This window comes from Lycium barbarum, chromosome 11, assembly GCF_019175385.1.
Source record: "Lycium barbarum isolate Lr01 chromosome 11, ASM1917538v2, whole genome shotgun sequence".
NCBI classification, from domain to species: domain Eukaryota; kingdom Viridiplantae; phylum Streptophyta; class Magnoliopsida; order Solanales; family Solanaceae; genus Lycium; species Lycium barbarum.
In genome coordinates this window covers 23,129,457-23,148,917 of record NC_083347.1, presented here as the reverse complement: position 1 = coordinate 23,148,917, position 19,461 = coordinate 23,129,457, and positions in this window count along the sequence as shown.

Genomic DNA, 19,461 nt, shown 5'->3' with positions numbered 1-19,461 from the left:
AAAATGAAGAGAGTTGAACACTTATACGGATTTTTGAAACCAAAAACCCCCTTTCCTAAGGGGACATTTTGCCGAAAATTTGAATTTATGATAAGTATGACATTTTGCGATAAAGTAAACATTTTAAGCAAATAATCACATTAATCACACATTGAAGCTCGTAGGTCAACCGTATTATACAGATCCTTAATACTAGGGTGCTTAAAATCTTCCCAAGGAGATCAACAGAACCCTTACCTCGAACTCTAGTCTAAAAAGGATTTTTCTCTTGTTTAAATAAACCCCTTTTACCTCATTTTCCTAATTTTCCTTCAATTAGAGCACTAACAACCTCTTAGTAACTTTTATGCACCCGCGTAAAGTGAGCAGTAACAGGTAGTGCACCCTTTCCTGTTTCCTACAAATGCAGATAGGAAGGAAAAATACATGAAAGACCTTGAGCTATTTTCCAGTGAGAAAGCCGACGAAAAAATTGATATGTTAAAAGCAGAATTGGTTGGGGTGACAACTATCACAACAGGTGAAGTAGGAACTAGGGAGGTTGGTGGTGAGGACAGAATCCCAGTAAGGAGCGGGGATGAGGAAATGAGCCCACCAAGGGGTGGGGTATGGAAATAAGCACTCCAAGAGGCGTGGGTGATGAAATGAACCGGCGGATCCATTTAATAAATTATGATGACAAAATTGTTGTAGTTCGGTCGACTATAATTTTGGTGGTCAGTATAGTGAAAGAGGTGTTGGTAGAGGATATTTTTGTGATTGTCCTTCAAATGTGAAGTGCTCATGTGAATATGTTACTTGTGCGGAGAAACAAAGACAATTGGAACCAAACATTTCTAAAATGGAGAAGGAGTTCAAAGAAGTGAGAGAGTCTATCAAAAAATTTGTAGCAGAATTATCTACTTTGAATAAAAAACTCGAGCCTAGGAGGTTGTTAAGGAATTCCAAAACATAAGAACTTCATTTACTGCTGGTGCATAGAACACGAAGAAGAGTGCAAGTGTGAAAAATTTACTGCCTGATATTTAAAAGCCTCTTGACATTGATAAGAGAGAGAGCCTTCTTAGATTTGAAGGACAAGTAAAGAGCGGAATCATAAACTAGGGATGTGTTTGTTGGGATAGTGTATGTTGAAAAATTTGTGGTGTTTCTTTTTGTTGGACTATTTATTGATGTGGAAGTATGATGTCTATTTATGGATAATTTATAATATGCTATGGACATATCAAAAATTTCTTGCTATATTGGCCATCTTTTTTATGATGTTTATATATGGTTGTTTACTAACACGACATGATGTTGTTTAACAGTTTCAATGGTTGCTTAAACATTCAGTTGTTGTTTACAAAAACAAATACATGATTTTATAGGAAATCTTTGGTTGTTTATGCTAAAAATTCATATCTCATAAAAAGTAGGTAAGCAACCAGTGATTTTCTAGTAAAAAAACGGTTGCTTACTGTTGACATCCAATTTTGACCCTCCTTTTTTGTTTAATTAATTTCACTATGCTTCTCAGTCGTGAAAATTCCCAAAAAATGAGTTTGAAATATTTTCACTAATTATTACGTTATTTTTAGAGATATATTTCTCTAAAGTTAAGGACATTTTTTATCGTTTCTTAGAAATTACCAAAAAAAAATATATCATATTTTATAATTATAAATGACTAAACATCATTTTTTTAAAAATTAAAATCACTCGGAAAAATAATGTTGATATTCGTATATCAATATTGGCATTGACATTTTTCCTTTAATCCCACTTATTATTGTATTAATCATCTTTTCCTCTATTTTTTTTAAAACTAAATATGTATATTAAATTACTTGTATTGTAATTTATATAGGTGTATATATTTGAGAATTAATTAGGACAAAGAAGCATATTTTAATTAATTGATTGAAGTAAAAAGGGATTAGGAAATCAAATCATCTACTAACAATTTGGGCCAATTCTTATTATACCTAAACCAAAATCAGTAGCCCAAAACATTCCTAGCCCAATTCCCCACTGACCCGACCCGAGCCCAACGCCTCCAACTAAAACCCCTAACTTCTCCCTAACCAAACCTAACGGACCCCAACAAAAATCAGCAGCCCCAACGTTCACCTCCACCCCTCTCCCATCACGTCACTTCACCGCCGCCACACCGTTAGGACTGCCGGTTAAACACCTCCACCGACGCCGCTGCCTCATATTACCTCTGTCTATCACCTTTTTCTCTGCGTTTGAGAGCTGTCATAGCTCTGTTGATGTATGTAAAAGGGGAAATTCGAAGATCCTTCGGGTTGAAGCTTGCTTTGTCTTCAATTCGATGGGTATAGGCACAAATTGACTCAGACTACTCCAAAGGACTCATCCCTTCACATCACCCCTGCAAAAGGTGCGAAATTAACTCCCTCTTCATCATTTTTTTTCCTCAGAAGTTTCCCTCATCTTTCTTTGTTTGAAATTCAAACTCAAAGCTTCTGAAGGAAGCTGTTGAGTGCCCCTAATCTCAGCCTATAAATACAGCCCCCTTGGCTGTGTTTAAAACAAGTTTCAAGTGTAGAAAATCCCCTTTAAATTAACAAGTGCAAGTGTTGAAAATCACCTCATAAACAAACATTTTCACAACTGAAAACTAAGTTGGAATTTTCAGAAAATACTATTCCTAACTTAAGTTTTTATTTTTTGGTTGTCAAAATCTCCTCCTTCGGTTCTTGGCTGAGCAAGGACCACTCCGAGCTGATTCGGAGATTCGACAACTGCAGTAGCCTCAGTTCGCTGTCACGAAGAAGGTAATCACACTCGTCTTCTCTTCGTCTTTAATTTACTAGAAGTGGAAATGTAGACATTCAAGTATTTCTCGTTGTTTGGATTAACGGACTGAAATGTGTTTGGACAATGGTGGTGGCTGCTCGTTTGATTCTGTGGGCTTGAACCCAATTTCTGCCTTGTTTGTTCTAATTTGTTGCATAAAAATGGTTAAGGAAGATTAACTGCTGTTATGAATTGTTAATTACCTAGTCGACTATATGAGCATTGATATTCATTTTGTTTCGAGGGGCTGTTTGCATCATTATTGCCATAATATTACCAAGAATCAGTATATATTAATTTAGGTTGGATTGGATAAATCTACTTAATTCTCCGAGCATATTGTGAGCTTGACCTTTGTGTTTACTGGCTTTCACAAGCCTTGCGGCTTAAGTTCCGTTTCTCAAAAGTAGTCCTCCTCTCTGTTAAGATACAATCATGTGTCACGCTAATAAAAATAGGATCCTTTAGTTGAACGACTTGAATGATATGTCCCCTAACGAATTGCATGAATCTGTTTTGGTAAACGCAACTTGACCTCTTTGTGTGGTAGTCACCTCTTAGTGTATCTGGAGTCATAAGATTGATGTGAATCTTTATGTTTAAATTACAAAGTTATTATAAGTGTTTTTGCTGAATATTTCCACATCTTGGTTATCATTTCTTTGTGACAAATATAACCCATCTCTTTGTCTAAAAGTCTATATATATATATAGTCATTGTTTAAAAGAGTTCAGTGTCTTAATTTGAATGACGTAAGATTAGTTGATAAGTGGATAAATGGAGTCATTAGTATAAAAACTTTCGTTCTTGTTATCAGCTTGCTTAAGTTAGTTTAATGTTTGAGTTCCTGTGTTACATTTGATATTTGCTTCTGTTTCTGATTATGTAGTTAGCAATGCGATCGCTTTGAGTTTAAAGATTTATGAGAAGAGCATGAATAAATTTGTGTTTCCCCTTAGTAGTTAAAGGTGTCTTTTCTGACTATTAGCTTGTAGCTTGGTTAATAGTATGCTGCCAGTTGAAGTTGTTATTTGAAATGGTTTGAATGAGGTTCTGTTAAGATTTAATCAAGTCCCCACTGTGCTTTAATCTTGGTAAGGAGTTCTCTTTTAATCATGATCTGTAGCTAATCCCTGTTTGAAGACAATAAGGAATTCACTGTCTTGTTCGAGCATCTGTTGAACTTGGATTTGTCCCGTTAAAATCCCTTTCGAGTTTTGATATGAGTTTTAGGTGTTAAATCTTGAAAAGTCACCGTTTGTATGAGGTTCCATGCCATAACATGATTAAATCTTGAGACATGTTCAAAAATACTTTAAACTTGTCAGGTGTTTTGTTGAACACAATAAATCAATATTGAAATCTGTTTCCCACATCTTTATCATGCTATAAGGAGCTTCATGACTTCCTCTCATTTTAGTTAGTTGCTGTCACTGTTAGCTTCACCATCCACTAACCTACCTAATTGTATTTAAGTTTTAAAAATCATACGTATAGTTTGGTTGCTGGTGTACCTCTTTTGGGTCTGATTGTTGATACTTAAAATCAAGAACATGTTCCTCTAATTTGAGCTTAAATGTCTTAATTTTTAAGATTTTGGAACACTTAAAACTTGCATTAAAAAGGGGAATGGGGCTGTTATATTCGAGTTGCTGGTATGATTAATGTGTTGACTTACTTGTTTTGGAGAATAGGATTGTTTTAGAAATCTTGTCTAGGTGAACTGTATCTTTTGTCTAAAATCGGTTTTGAATGTGCTCATGTAAAAAATTGAATTGATATTTAATTTCTTGAGAAGATATGTGGTTATGTCTTGTTCTCCTGTTAGGTACTTTAGCTGCACATTTAGATGATCTAGGATTTTTTTTTTTAATTTGTGTGGAAGATTTTCTAGCCAGGTAAAAGAGGGTTTGTACTAGTAAGGTTCTCAATATGACCTTAAGGAGATGAACTTGTTACTTCTCTTCACCTATTCTACTTCTCTTCACCTATTCGTGTGACTAAAATAGGGACATGTGCATGAATCTAGTGACTGTTTCCTTGTTCCCTTTGCGTGTCTTAAGTGGGTTGATAGCATAGTATGTTAAAACTATCGTTGAGATTTGTTGAGGTTCCAAAGGTTGTCAAGAATTTTGTTTAGTTAAAAATGTTTACAGAATATGATGAACTTTTTTTTTTTTTTTAAAAAAAATTCCCCGCTAGCATTTGATGGTATTCCTTTCCTTTTGAAGTAGTATAACTTGATAATCTTGCCTTATCTTACTAAACCACACAAGTAGGACTTATTCTAATTTAGGTGCCATCGGGGGATCTAAATTTGTTTACTACATGACGTGAGTGATGAATTAAAGTTACAGTCCCATGTTTCAAATTTAAAGGAATCTCACGAGTAGCTTAGTTTATTTGAAGATTAATTTAATCAGTCTGTTTCTTTTAGAAGTATTTGTTTCCAAGTGCTGCAACTGTACGTTTCCTTCCAGATTATAGGATGTTCAATTAAGTTTTGGTATTTACTATCGAGATGTTTCTAATTCTTTTATTTTTATTTTTATTTATTTATGTGCAATCTTGGGAGCATTTGGAGTTATGGGAAACTCTGGGTTCTGTCCAGATCAGAGAAAGCTAGTAGCAGTCTCCTTTGCTCGTGTCTAGCTGCCTTTGTTCGTGTCTAGCGTCCCCGTCCCTCTTCCTCTCTTAAAATTCTATATCTTTTGTATTATTATATGTTATTTGCACCCTTAGACTAACCTCTTTTATGAGTTTATATTTGTAGTATTTTGTGTCATGCTTGTCTGTGAACTCGTGAATGCCCGAGCTTTGTCAGTGGGTCACTTTTCCTTAGACATAAATCTTGGCTTAAGAATAGCTTAGGATAAAGAAGTGGCAAACGTCCCTTTAACTTCGCATATTTCACAGGTTGTAAAGTTTTTGCTATCCAATAAGATAAGGCTGAATTTTTTTTTTCTTTCTTTAAAGTTAACCAACGTTTCTTTTTAATTCCATTTTAACAAAATGAGCGATTTAAATAGGGGTTTCAAAGGGTAAGATGCATATTTTATGGGTAATCATTTTATATTTAATGCTAATGTATTAAGTTTAAATGAGGAAATTATATTAGGGCCTGAGTATAGTGGCTCAAGCTATTTTACGAGAGCTATAAGGTAAATATTCCATTTTATATACACACATATATATATATATATATACTATCTTATTTTTAGTAGTTTCTTTAATCATCTTTTCATCATGTGTATACATATATATTATTTTCATATGGCCAAAGTCATAGATGGACTCCTGAACTTGTCTTGATTTTCCATCTAGACCCCCCAACTGAAACGTTCACCATCTGAACTCCCAAACATAAGATAAATTGTGTCATTTGAACCCCCTCGTGCCAGCTGGCACTCGCGTGAAGCTCACTGCTTTAAACAGAGCGTGAGAGATCAATTTGTTTCTTTTTTTGAAATTTTAATCATTAAAAATTAATTTTAACAAAAATTCTATTTTAAAATCTATTTAAATAATTAAAAAAATTGAAAAACCCAATCCATCCTCTCCGATAGACCACTTCACTGCCGCCGCTTTCTTTTTTTTTTTAAATTTTAATCATTAAAAATTAATTTTAACAAGAACGCTATTTAAATAGATTTTGAAGCGGTGGTGCCAGTGGCGGCGGTGGCGGCGGTGAAGTGGGCTATCGGAGAGGATGGGTTGGGTTTTTCAAATTTTCTTAATTATTTAAATAGATTTTAAAATAAAGTTTTTATTAAAATTAATTTTTAATGATTAAAAATTTAAAAAAAGAAAGCGGCGACGGCGACGGAGGAGGCAGTGGCGGCAGTGTCGGTGTTAAGGTGGGCTATCAGAGAGGATGGGTTGGGTTTTTTAATTATTTAAATAGATTTTAAAATAGAGTTTTTGTTAAAATTAATTGTTTTTGTTGACATGACTTATTTAAAAAAAAATAAAAAAACGGTAACATGACATGGCTCCATGTCACTGGTCTATTTTTCCATGTCACAGCAAGTGAGCTTCACGCGTGTGCCCAGCTGGCACGAGGGGTTCAAATGACTCATTTTATCTTATATTCAGGGGTTCAGATAGTCAACGTTTCAGTTGGGGGGTCTAGATGGAAAATCAGGACAAGTTCAGGGGTCCATCTATGACTTTGGCCTTTTCATATCACAAAATAACTATTTTTGAACCATTATATACCGTGTTCCATGAGATATAAATATTGCACATATACATTATTTTTTCTAAAAAATATGCATTCCTAATCCTCTCATTTTATACTATTGTATACAAAAAATACATCGTGAATATATACGTATATGTTTACATCTCATGTATAATAACTACTGCCTCTACAATAAACATACACATGTACCATTTTCATATACATAAATATCACATATACTGTCTAATTTTTTATATATCACATATACATCTTATTTTCTTATAAAAAATATACATCTCCTTATTCTGTATTTATACATACTATTCTTATATAAAATGAATGTCATATATATTTCCCTCATGCATGCATTACCATTAACGGCTTCCTTTATAAAATATGCATTTACTCACATAGCTATAATTACTTTAAAACCCTCCTTTTTACACAAATAGTTTTGAGAGAGTAGTTTCTTTTCCGCAATTCTTTAAAAAATAGGTAATAATAAGATAATAAATAATTAAATAATCCCCATCTAGTGTTGATTAAGCTAAGTTTAAAGACTGTCTTCGGATAGACTCTGAGGGATGCTTAACACCTTCCCCTCGGGGTAAATAAAACCCTTACCTAGAATCTTACAGGTTTCAAAGACTAAAAAATGGAGTTTACATTTTTATAAATGGTTTCCTAATATTTTCTAAAATTAGATGATGACTCTGAAAATTTGAAAAACCAGAGGAAACATAGTCATAAGTTGTGAACTAGTTTTAGTCCGTTAAAAATAGGGCATAATAGAATGGCGACTCTGCTGGGATCTTACCTTAGGTTTTGACTTTAATAGGCTTAGTTTAAGAAGTAATACTTGAGGGATGTTTGTTTATTTATTTATATCTTGTCACCTGTTATTTTTGAGGTGCTACATTGCTATATTTGAAAGGACACAAGCCAAAGCCAAACTTGTGCTCCTTATTTGTTTGAGAGAACACTATTTGTTACTGCTTTCCTTATAATGTCATTGCACTTTCTATCGAGTCTTTGGTCGTACACTTACACACACTGCGGTTCACGCGAAGTGTTGTCTTACAAGCCTCCACCCTTTTGTTGGATTCTCTAGTTTCAGAGTCGGTACGGTAGTTTACTACGTACCTTCTCGCAGACATTCAGTCCCAATCCGAAATTCTTAGGAAAAATCTTATTCTAGAAAAAAATAAGTCATGCTGCACACTCCTTAGGCAGGACAATCCAAAGTATTGTCACTGCAAATTAGGAATCCACCCTTTGTCAAAGGTTCCAAACCTGAATGACATAACCCTTTATGTGAATTGATGAAATGATCCTTAAGAGGCACAAGATGATTTTTTTTAACAAACAATACTTATCATAACCTTTAACCTTCTTTTTCAGATGAAAATTAACCAAAACCTACCAAATATCCAAATGATAGTCTCATCTCCCCACGACCTGCAAACTTGGTGGAGGAACATAAAAGTGGCACACGGAGAGGAAATCCGACAACATCTGGGGTCGCTAATGTCACTAATGGGTATCCAAGCTAACAAAACTCTCACCAAGCTGCTGATAGAATTTTGGAATCCCGCCAGTGTAACCTTCAATTTTCTGGATTTTGAGATAACCCCTACTTTGGAGGAAGTTTGTGAATTCATCGACTTACCATTTGAGGGAAGAATGCCGGTGTTACCATCCTTCATATCGGGAGAGAGATTCTTGTGCATTTTGGGATTTAATGTCGACCCGGTCTTGAGGAACCGTGGAAAATGATCGAGTGAAGTTTGACTTTCTTTTTCAGAGATTTGGGCACCGAGAAAGCTTTGATCGATATCGGGATGAGTTTGCGTGTGACCGCGGAAAGTGGGAGAAAATGCGGCCACGAGTCTTCGCCATAGCCTTGTTGGGAGTCTTGGTCTTCCCAAAGAGAGCCTACCGAATCAATATTAACCTTTTGCCACTTGTTATGAATATCTTCTCGGGACCGGATGAATTGGCATTGGTCCCTATGATCCTCGCGGAGATGCTCCGAGCTCTATCGGCTTGTTCAAGAGGGCATAACTTTTTCGAAGGGTGTAATCTCTTGCTACAGTTATGGGCCATGAAACACTTTTATACTCGCCTCCCCATCATAGATTACTACATAGACATTCATAGCAGAATTCAGAGCCACAAGGAAAGAATGAGGTATTGGCCTAAACCTATAGGAAAGGAGGAGTGGCGCGCATTCTTGGTTCAGCTCACGGGAGATGCTATTAAGTGGAAATACCCCTGGCTGTCAGGGAGACCTTTGGTAAGAACTGCAAATCTGTACTTCATTGAGTTGATCGGGTTGGACGGGATTCAACCATATGCGCCTCTCAGAGTCCTGAGGCAGTTTGGAGTTACACAAGATGTCCCAGTCTGGTCCCATATGGCACTGTATGAAGATAATTATGATAGGGTGGTTCTAGTAGCACGAGTGAGAATTCTACAAAGAGAATGGCTGAACATGATCACAATTGGTATGGGTGACGAGAGTTGGTGCATACCCGAGTATTACGCCTGGTATAATGTGGGAGGCTTGGCACTTTTGCCAACCGAGGACGGATTCGATGGGCTCACAGACGATGATGTAGCCGCTTGGCTTATAGTTGAGATATTGCCTTTCATGAACGTCAATAATGACATGTACAGGCAGGTAGTTCCGGGTTCAGTAAACCATATGATACAACTGGTAGAAGAGGAAGATCCGGTGGAGCCGGAAGAAGAGATGGAAGAGGATCCCCAAGAAGATCCGGCAGAGCCAGATGAACCAATAGAAGAGGATCCGGGAGAAGATCCAGAGTGGGAATTAGCGCATAATCTTGTAATGGAGGTAGAGCCGGAGAAATCACCTGAGTATACTCCAGCAGGATATTCCGAGGAGGAACTGGAGGTGCAGTCCGAGTACAGACCTACAGTACATGGTATAGAGGAGGGACCTGAGTATGATCCAGAGGCAGGGTGGGAAATAGAGACCGACCCAGAGGAAGAACCTGAGTATGACCCAGGGCCCGATTATGATCCAGCATATGATGGGGATGACAATGACGGCCCGACATGGCCTTAGACTATTTTCTTTCCCGCTTTTTGTTTTCTTTACATTCCAAAAGTGTGCCGTATGGCCCAATCCCTTTGTACGCCCTCGTGGCCACCCTTTGCATTTTCATTTCAAATTTCCATCAACCCATTCCTTTTGTATGCCTTTATGGCCATCCCCTTTGTGTTTTATCATTTCAGGCTGCCATAGGCCTACCTTTGTAAGCTCTCGAGCTACCTTTTGTTGGAATGGAAGTTATGTTTGTTCTAAAAAATCACAGAATGTGTCAAAAAAGGATTATCATCATCAACTTGTGTGTAACGTAGGCTTACCTCTGGTAAAAAGAGGCTCCACAATTAGGACACGCTTGTTTGCACGTTGACTTGACGTAATTATGTGATTAAACGTGTTACTCTACTCTTTCTAAAGCTTCCCGGACTAACCTTCTTGATTTCCAATTGTCTTTATTTTGGTTTTATCCCCCCAATAGAGGTTGATTTGTGTTGATCTTCAAACTGGCCGATTCACACTACAATTTGAGGTCTAAGGGAAAAATGACTATCACCAACGAAGTCAATCCAACGGCTAACCTTGCCATAACGAATGAAAATCCAGGGAGCTCAAGGGAGAGGATTAATCTGAACGATGAAGAAGAGATCACTTTGCTAAAGCTACAACTTGACGAACTAAGAGGAGAGTTGCGCCAAGTTCGGGACCTGACTCATCTCACTGTGACTGCTTTCCCAAACCTACCTCACTTTCCATCCTTGGATTCGCCTATTCCAGAACACTTCCCTCCATCCATACGCCCACCTCCAGTACCCTTTTCTTGTTCCAACCTACCTCCAGTTACTCCGGCGAATGTACCAAATCTGCCTAAACAAACCCCTTACATCCCCGATTACACCCATATTTCACAAAACCCACTACCAACCCAAACAGCTACCGTACCTACTTACCCCACCGTGCAGAACATACCAGGGGCACACGTTGACACTTCCCACGAGCAACATGTGCCACCGGTATATGCAGCTGGGGCTCCAACCTTTACCGCTCCTGTCACAGTCAGGGTCCCGTTTGAGGTGGATCAGTATGCATAAACGGAGAGAGATGCCAAGATAGGAGAAGACGAATCAATCATTAGCCAACTGCACAGTCTAAGGAAAGAAATGAGGAGCATGCGAGTCACTCGGGGAAGTGAGAGTTTGGATTATGATGATCTATGCATACACCCAGATATTGGCATGCCAGTAGGGTACAAACCTCCTAAGTTTGATGTTTTTGATGGGACCGATGATCCTCATACTCATTTGAGGGCCTACTGCGACAAGTTAGTAGGAGTAGGAAGGAACGAGAATTTGAGAATGAAGTTGTTTATCAGAAGTTTGTCAAGAGAGGCGCTCACTTGGTATACTCGCCAAGATCCTTGCAAATGGAGCGACTGGCAGGATATGACTGGGGATTTCATGACTCGCTTCGGGTTCAACACTGAGATCACACCAGACAGGTTTTCTCTGAGCAACGTACAAAAGAAGGCGACTGAATCATTCCAGGATTACGCAAGACGTTGGAGAATTGAGGCCGGCCGAGTTATGCCCCCATTGGACGAAAGCGAGCTCAGCAAGTATTTCATTCGTGCTCAGGAAGGCATCTACTTTGAAAAGATGATGGGATCAATGGGCCAAAAGTTTGCCGATTTGGTCAAAATGGGAGACTTTTTGGAAGAAGGAATTAAGTTCGGAAAGATTCAATCAATGGCTGCGCTGCAAGCCGCAAGCAAAGCCATACAGTTAGGTTCCATCAGCGGAATTAAGAAGAAGAAGGAGGACATATCTAATATCACACCTTACTACCGGCGAGGAGAGTCATCTTGCCCATACCCCAGAAACCCTCAAAGCTTTGTACATGCCCCTCATGTCCCCTACCCAGCTTATAATGCCCAACCACATTGCAACCCACCAAGAGCCCCCAACTATTCTGGTGCAGTTATGCCGCTACAGCGGCCATCGTGCCGCCCGCGGTACCGCACCGGCGGTGCTAAGACCGCTATAGTGGTCTAGCTTTAACCCTTCGCAATGCCGCTGCAGTGGTCACCTCCCCGCCCTAACGGTGCCACTGCGGCGGACACCAGTAACCTGGACACCAGAAACAGATTCCTAACTTTCGTAAAATCAAGTTCGAAACTCGATTATCATCCGAGACCCAAAACACACAAATAAAATAAGTAGATATACATAAAAACACGCTACGAACTCACCCGTAGCCTCGGATTTCCCAACAGAAGTTTCGTTGACCAAGTCAACTCTAGGTCAAACTGTTTTCGCTTAAAGTCACATTCCTAAAGGGTGTTCCAATACTCAAAATGGCGCCTAGGAAGCCATGACTATTATCTTCTCGGGTCCAAATGGTTCTAACGAGACTCAGAAACGGGTCAACAGGGAAAAAATTGGATAATCACGGTAACAACAAAACGGGTCGTTATATCTATTTTGCTTCCTTCATTTGTAACATGAATCATATGACGGTACTTATCTATTTCATATCTGTGTTCTGGTGTTCCTCTTGTCAAAGATTTTGCAATATAACTATCCACCAGATACTTCCAGTAACTAATCTTGCATCCTAATTCTACACGAATTGTTTCCTTAATTTCTCTTGTAGATAGACTGTTCCTCTCGATAAACTTATTTTCAATGTGTTTAGTAACGACTTCAGTGGTTGCGTGTCGATGATGGCTTGTAAGATGTTGTACTCCACATGTGTGCATATTATATGGTAATACGAAACCTATCGGTACCCTCAAACTTCATAGCTCATAGTCACCACTTGCAACTCTTATCTACACATTTGACATTGTAGATTTTTTTTTGTGTGTTCTTTACATGCTCAAAACTAAAATTATTCTGCACGGCAGCAAGGTTCAATGGGATTTTCAATTCTTGCTTCTTCTTGAAAGTTAGACCCGAGAAAAATCCTGTGCCGTCTTCACGACTGTGGCTACATTGCGTTAAGCCCTCAACTTCCTGTGTATTACTCGGATTAATAGGAGAATCTGTATCTTCTTCTGCCCCTCTACCCCTACAGTATTGTAATCAAATTCTGGAAACTTTGAAGTGGCTTCTATCCCCGTTGTATTGTAATCAAATCCAAAAAAAAAATCCAGCTTCTTCTTGCCCTACTACATTGCTAGCAAGTCCAAGGTACATTCCATCTGCTTCTTTAGATTCTGGAACTTCTATCGGTCCAATTTCAACCACATTTACCCTTAAAATGGGCCAACGATGACTATCTTTGTCAACATCAGCTAAATAAGTGAACAAATCATCATCATCATCCTTTAGTTCAGAAAAATGTGCTTTTTCCATTGCAACAATGCTGAGCATGTAAGTGATTGAGAGATCCTTCGGCGCACAGTATAGCTTACACCTAGTAATGACGATATCAAAAAACTCATCATACGTAACATCCCTCCTCACTAGTATCGGTACTATAAGACCACCCTTCGTCTTTCAACTATAACGCTCATCGGTCTCTATCCATTCACCATGTAGATCAACTGCTAATAGTATTTTGTCCCCCATTAATTGTCACACGCCTGCGGATATTACAAAGATACATATTAGAATTTGTGACAATATTATAGTCAGTACAGTATTTATACATAGAGAATTTATATGCCGGTTCGTAGTGTAAACAACATGTGGTGATTTAAACAAAGTCTGGTTGTTTACATGGATCCTGCATGTGCAGTGCAAACTCTTAGTATAAATACCATGCCGTTGTTTAAACTACATATGAATATTTAAATACATTAGGATGTGCAGTTGTTTAGTGTAAACACTACATGGATATTTTAAAAAATATATGATGTTTATGTAAACACCATGTGCAATGCAGGTCCTTTGTGTAAACACCATGCAGTTGTTTATAAACAACTATCCGTTATAAACAACATGCAGTTGTTTATAAGCAACTACACATTGTTTATTAACAATCCAGAAGAACAGAATGTTTAATTTAGAAAACGATGAAGAACGTTAAATTATTACCTTAAATCACTGAGATGAACTGTTTATCCCCTTTGAAGAAAATGCCCAAACAATGTATTAATAAATTACTATCAAGAACAGAGAAGTAACACAAATTTTAAAATCTTTGATTCAGTGATGAAGAAGAAGGCAAATGCAGATTTCATTTTTGTTCAATGAAGATAAATCTAACCCTAGTCTGAAGAGAGCAAGGCATTTGGAAGACTGGAATGTGCTAAGAATAAAAAAGAAGAATAAGATGAAGATGAATGTGAGGCTGGTTCATTCATTGTCTATGTTGGAATGACCTGAATAAATGGGATTTTTTGTTGCCCTTTTGGCCAAAAAACCCTTTTATATGTTGGGCTTTTTTGTAAATAGAAAAACTTTGGGGTGTATACAAATGTTTTTTTTTAAATGAGCATAACCCCCCAGTTAATACCTAATTATAATAGCGTCCCTTTTACCCAATTTTTAAAACTTGTGTCCTAAATCCTTAAATAAATAACTCAAAAGTCCCTTTTAATTCCATCCCCCATGTTAGCAAAGAAATATGTTGCAAACGAAGTTAATTCTAGTAATTTACAAGAAATGTTGCTTTCATCTTTTAGTAATGTTCCTTATTTACTTTCATTTTAAAACACTATTTTTGTTTTCCTTTTTAATCCCCCATCCAACTCTATTGAGAATTGAGGAGGGAAGCTTTCTTGTGCCTACTTAGTATGGAACGAGCTCCATACTATGAACCCAGTAGGATTTCTAGTAAGCTCACAAAAATATTTGCTCTGATACTATTTGATAAAACCAAACTTTAAGATGAAATTCAGCATTGTTCCCAAGACCTATTATGTTAAATCATCGAGAAAATAAATCTAGAAGCGGCAATGTACCTGAATCGTGTTAGAAAAAAAAATGAGTATGATATCTCAAAAAGAAAGAGTTCTCATTGATCAAGAAAATATCAAAATTCATCCTTTTGATATTAGTGTGGAGGAAATGTCCACATTAATCTACCAAAAGTTAATGTGTCATAATATCATATAAATTAGCCTTTATTTCTAGTCGTTACTAGTTGTTATCAGAATTATGACAATATTTACTTATCCATTATAACCTGATAATTTCCTTTCACCTATATATTCAAACATCCTTTTCTTTTGTGAAAGTGACTAATAATAGAGAAAATACTTTCATTCCTTAAGCAAAATTTTCTTTCAAGATAGATCCTTGTTAGTTCTTGCTCCTAGTTTTTTTTTAGTAGAAGAGCTTATTGAATCTTGAGGGATACACCTATGTAAGGTGAAATATCTATAAGGACAATGTTTTTGACACGTTGCAAGCTACAAGAATTTTCAATTATTTTCCATAATTTGATATATCCACGAGTGCCGCGAAGATTCTCTGATGTTGCAGTTACTAGTCTTCCAAAACAAGACGTAGGCGTCTCAACTTTTTCAATAATAGGATATCAAAAAAGAAACCCTACATTTGATTTGGGGAATCATATTTGTAGATGCACATAATTTTTGTGTATTACTTTAGTCCATCACTAAATTCGAAATTTCATCTAGATGTTTACAAATAATAACTCATACTTTATGAGTTGCCTTAACCCAATTCTATTTTAAACCCTAACCGATCACTTTAATTTTGGATCAATCTTTTTAACAATAGAAACCATTATGAAATTATTTTTAATAAATATACGGAAAAGGGCCTAAAATGCCCTCAAACTATGGGATTTGGTACAAAAATACCCTCTGTTTACCTTTGCGCTCTAAAATGCCCCTACCGTCAACCTATTGGGCTTAAATTGCTCTTATTTTTAACAGCAGGGGCATTTTTGGCTTAATAGATGGACGAAATGCAATATTGTACCAAATCCCATAGTTCAGGGGCATTTTAGGCCCTTTTTTGAAAAAATAATTAATTTTTTTATTTATTACATGGCACGTTTTAATTGGTTAGTTTTAAAATTAACCTACACTAATTTTATCCCAACACAAAATTCGGATCCACCTAACCCTCCCTGACTTAAAATGGTGACCGTAGCAACATCCATCCCTGTCGGCGGGCCACCATTAATCTCCACTATCTTTTCCTCTATTGAAACAACCGAAAACCTCCATTAAAATCACCACTGTAACAATGCTCATCCAAACGGCCCATCGAGCCACCATTAAATAGTCAATATTCTTGACAGTGTTACGGTGGTGGTTTTAATTACCCTTAATTTCATTTGAACCAAGTAACAATATAAGGAAAATTAATGGGAATGTTGATGTGACAAAAATGATTACCCTTAGTTTCACTTGAAACCCAGTACCTATATAAAGAAAATTAATGGGAATGTTTATGTGGCAAAATTGATTTCCCTTAATTTCACTTGAAACTCAGTAACTATATAAGGGAAATTAATAGGAATGTTCATGTGGCGGAAATGATTATCCGGAAATATTCATTTTAAAAAATATTACACTTCATAACTGCATGAGATAGCTATCCATGCAGTTCAATTAACAATCCGTTCTTTTAAAAGATTAGATTATTTGTCTACATAGAACCACTAGCCAAGAATATTAGCTAGTTAATGGTGGCTTGATGGGCTGTTTGGATTAGCAGTGTTACGGTGGTGATTTTAATGGAGGTTTTGGGTTGTTTCAATAGAGGAAAGGACGGTGGAGATCAATGGTGGCTCACTGGAAGGGACGGATTGTTCTATAATAACCATTTTAAGTTAGGGCGGGTTAGGTGGATCCAGATTTTGTACCAGGATGCAGTCAGACCTCTCTATAACGACACCCGCATATAACAACACCTCTCTATAATAGCTAAGATTTTTCGGAACAGATTTTTTATGTTATATTTTACTTCTCTATAACAACATTTCACCTATAACAGTAACATGCAACTTTATAGCAGTACGCTCTTTGTAAAATTACCCCTCATATAATAGCTATCTTCTTTTTTTGGTAATATAATAATTAACCATCTTTATAAAAATAGAATATCTATGATTACCAATAATAAGAGTAGAAATTTTGATCATTTAATACACTATTTATGACAAAAATATCATATGAATATATATATTTTCATCATTAAATGATTTCCCTTCATTATACAAAGTGTGATTAAGCATACAATTTGACAATTAAAAATGAAAATTAGATTTTATGCATCTTTTTTGCCTATAACAGCAAAGTATTATTTAAATGTCAATGCTGTTATAGGTGTATAACAGCCATTCTCAATAACAGCTGAAAAATTTCGGACCCAACCATGCTGTTATAAAGAGGTTTGACTATATAATTAGTTTAGGTTAATTTTAAACTAACCAATTAAAATGTGCCACGTAATAAATTATAAAAAATTTAATCATTTTTTCGGAAAAGGGCCTAAAATGCCCCTGAACTATGGGATTTGGTACAATATTGCGCTCCGTCCATCTATTGGGCCAAAAATGCCATGTCGTTAAAAATAAGGGCAGTTTAGGCCCAATAGATTGACGGCAGGGACATTTTAGAGCGCAAAGATAAACAGAGGACATTTTTGTACCAAATTCCATAGTTCGAGGGCATTTTAGGCCCTTTTCTGATAAATATAGTGTATCCAAAATTTCAATTTTTAAGAGCACAAATATCATGGAATTAAGGGTATGTAGGGACCTAAGTGTATAGCTCATAATATAGTTACATGAGCAACCAATTATAAAAATGATGAGCTACAAGAGTAGGTCATAATTCATCAAATAAGCTTAGAGAGGTAACTAGGGCTGGGCATAAATACCGAAACCCGAAAAACCGGACCGAACCGAATTAATTCGGTTTTTCGGTGTTCGGGTTTTCGGTTCGGGTTCGGTTTCACTTTTCAAAAAATTCGGGATTCGGTTCGGTGTTCGGGGTTTAGTATTCGGGTTTTCAGGTTTTCGGTTTAAACCGAAATATTATGTCTTAGCCCAAAATTATTAATAGTCCAAGCCCATGCCCTATTTAATTTAAGCCCAAACGAAAATAACCCAAGCCCACGTCATTCTTTTCATCTTTTGTATCAATCAGACATAACGTATCAATGTATCAATCCCTAATTTCACTTCTCATTTCTCAAAGCTTCAGAGCTTGGTTCACTGCAAAAAAAAAAAAAAAAAGCTTCAGAGCTCAAAGTTTGCTCTTCCAAGCTCGGCGGCGGCGACTGCTCTTCCAAGCTCGGCAGCGACTTCTCTTCCAAGTTCCGACGGCGACAGAGTAAGTATTTCTCTCTCTCACACTTCTCCTAATCGACTTCATCTGTTCTTTCACTAGTTGATGTGAGCTTCTTGCTACTGTTTTGATTGTTGTAACATGATATGTGGTGGTTGTGAATTTGTTGTAATTAAATGAGTAGTTGTTTGAGATCTGAAAACTGAATTGAAAACTGAAAACTACTACTGCTGTTGTTAAAAATGCTGACACCTTATCTAAATTAGTTATGATTCTTATTGCTTTCAAAGATAAGTATGACCATTTTCAGTTTATTTATTCATGTTTTAGGATTCAGTATTGAGTATTGACATATAATTTAATTTAACATAGCAACTACTTCTCCAGCTTCCGAATTGGACCCCGCATAGGATTTTTTTTCCAGTAAATTATATTGCTTCAGTGTATTACTTCCATGTCAAACGTTCATAGGCATTATTTACAATCCAATCTGGAAAAGCATAATTCCAATAAACACTAGATAAGAGGACAATAGAGAATTTAGCTAGATCATAGGTTAACACATTCCATGTTCGAGAAATATGTACAAGCTTTATATATCTGCTCACCAACTTTTATGAAAAGAGTCGATTTAAGAAAGAACTGATTTGACCAAAGAGAATCTGGAAGCTAGATGCATGAAATCTATATATCTTCCAATCTCAGCGGCGACTTCTCTTCCAAGTTCCGGCGGCGACGGAGTAAGTATTTCTCTCTCACACTTCTCCTAATCGACTTCATTTGTTCTTTCACTAGTTGATGTGAATTTCTTGCTACTGTTTTGATTGTTGTAACATGATATGTGGTGGTTGTGAACTTGTTGTAATTAAATGAGTAGTTGTTTGAGATCTCTATGTATATGGAAAAAAGAAAAAGACTTTTATCATACCTGGTGGCTGGTGGTTGTGCTGTTATTTACTTATTTTTCGTTGAGGTTTTGGTTTTTAACGTGCTCGCCTACAAATACAATGCCTTATATTTTCTCTTTAATTTTCGTAGATGGCGGATGAAACTAAATTAAGTGTTGTCGATTCAACTGGCAGCATACCTAATACAGATGATATTGTTTGTTGCTGGTCACCGTAAAGGCTTCAGGTTCACATTATGTTACTGTTGAACTGTTGAAAAATACTGCTGCTGAA